This window comes from Colobus angolensis, unplaced genomic scaffold (assembly GCF_000951035.1).
Source record: "Colobus angolensis palliatus isolate OR3802 unplaced genomic scaffold, Cang.pa_1.0 Scaffold615, whole genome shotgun sequence".
NCBI classification, from domain to species: domain Eukaryota; kingdom Metazoa; phylum Chordata; class Mammalia; order Primates; family Cercopithecidae; genus Colobus; species Colobus angolensis.
The window spans coordinates 28,576-30,815 of record NW_012119766.1 but is presented as its reverse complement, the minus strand read 5'-3'; the positions used below and the strand labels follow the sequence as shown (position 1 = coordinate 30,815).

At 60.5% G+C, this 2,240-nt stretch overlaps 1 pseudogene; it reads right to left on the bottom strand.

Moving 5' to 3' along the window:
- LOC105527292 overlaps positions 1-2,240 on the bottom strand; it is a 25,419-nt pseudogene that overhangs the window by 976 nt on the left and 22,203 nt on the right.

Sequence of the window (2,240 nt, the reverse complement as noted above, 5' to 3'; positions counted from 1 at the left end):
CCCGTGGCTCCAAGCCACAGCAGGGGAACAGCGTTGAGTGACCCAGGTTCCCCTCTGGCCCCTGTCCATGCTGACCATTTCCAGGCCCTCCACGGGCCAGGCCAGGTACAAAACCATCTCACAGGTGTCCTCCCTGGCAATGTTCCCTGAAATATTGACAGAGCGTGACTCTCCAGCCATCCACTCACATTTTCAATGCATCTTGGGCTCAAACTCACCATCCCTGGGTTGGGATGCTGCCTCCCAGACCTCCACCTTGACCCTCTCATCTCCCCACCGGCTTCTCCCCAGGTGCCTCCTCCATATGGGGGACACCCAAGGGACCTCTCTAAGACCCAGGCCTGGCCTGTCCCTCTTTACCATCTCAAGATGGCTCCCAGGGCCAAGGACAAAGTCCAAGATGCAGCAGTCCATTCCCTCACTGCCCCGCCCCACACATGGAGCACGGGGCATGAGAAGGCCCCGAGTCACCGCCGCTGCTCATCCAATGCCCCCCAGCCCAGCCGAACACTGGACTCTGTGCTGGATGCATGGCTGAGCCTAACATCCTTGCTCCCAGTCTGAGGGACCTGGGACTGAACACTGACCACAAAGGTGGCCCGGGCTGTGGCAAAGGGAAGCCCAGGAGCCTGTGGGGGGGGGGCCCAGGAGGCCCCTGACTCAGCCGGGGGTGGGAGACAAGGGCATCCTGAAGGGGTGGAGGCATCCTAACAGGAAGGAGCCAGCCAAAGCATGTCTCTGCGTGTGCCTGTGTGTGTGCATGGTTATGTGCCTGTGTGTGTACCTATGTGGTTGTGTGTGCGCGCGCCTGTATGTGCATTTCCATCTGCCTGTAGTGTGTGCAGCATCTAGTGAGTGGCAGGCTGAGCCAGGACACACCTAATCCACCCTATTCCAGAGCTCACTCTCACGTGTAGACTAAAGGGGACCGCATTTTAGAGGCAAGCGGCAAGGAGGCCCATTTACCCCTGCCTCTCTGCCAGCCTTTCAGGCGCCATTCAGCCCAGCTTTCTCTCCCACTTCTCTGGGCCCTCGGTCCAAAGCCTCCTATACAAGGTGGCCTTGGAAAGACAGCCGCCCTTGGGGAATTCCGAGGGGGGGTCTCCCTTTGGGACGTGGGAAGCTGGCCTGGGCTGACAGCATAGTCACAATGAGGCCCAGAGGGCTGTGCATGGGAAGGAGGTGAAGGAGGCCTCTGCCCCTTGACCCCAACCATGGACTTTGGCCTCTTATGTACTACTTGGCCCTTTCAGTCCTCTTGGGCAGGCGGAGTGGGCGGCAGGCTTGACCAAGAGAGATAAAGGCCCTCTTCTGGGAGGCCCATCCCCTGGGTCCCAGGCAAGCCCCTGAGCGGTGAGCAGCGTCCCTCTGGGCCTGACACCTGGCACCTCCCTGTCTGGCTGGGACTTGGGAGGCCACAGGGACAGCTTCTGACCACCAGGTGTCGCCAGCAATGGGTGGGAGCTTCCCGGGCAGCCCCAGGCCTGTGGTGAGGGATACAGGGCGGGGTCTTAGGGCTGCCCCAGCTCCTCATGTTGTTCTAAGGCCCCCAAGATCTCGGTCCCTGGACTGGAGCGCCCTGGCCCCTCAGCCCATAAGGAGTACTGTCGTGGTGCCAGTGTGATGCTGAGGAGGGGCGGGTGCCTGCTGGGCAGAGGGTGGAGACACCCCAGGTGTGAGTCTGCCAGTCCCAGCTCTCCACCCCTACAGGGCTGGGGGTAGAGGGAGCACAGCACCTCCCCTCGAGACAGACCTGACACAGCAAGCTCTCAGCCTGCCAGGCTGAGGCCCTGCCCCACTGCACCTGCCGTGAGCTGGGGTTCCCCTGTCTGTGAACCCGATGGTAAGACACCAGTCCCACCCCACCCTTCCTGGGCGATGTGAAGATTCCAGGTGTCTCGGGACTCCAGGAAGGAGTTGCTCAGTGCAGGCTGGCACCCTGGACAGGCTTCCTTGAGGAGGCACTGGGATTTGGGTTGGATCTTGCAATGTGGATTCAATGTGAGGATGATGCCGTCCTCCAAAATGTCCTTCTCCTGACCCTGTTTTGCTAAATGCAACTTGACACTTGGCTGTCAAGATTCAGTTTGGTGTCACCTCCTCCAGGAGGGCCCCCATGACTACAATCCCCCTTCTTTACCCAGAGGCCACCATTGTCCGCTCATGTGTCAGCCTCCTTGGCTGAGACTGAGTTCTTGAGGGTGGGGCCCGGCCAGCTTGGGAGCTGGGTTTTATCTGCG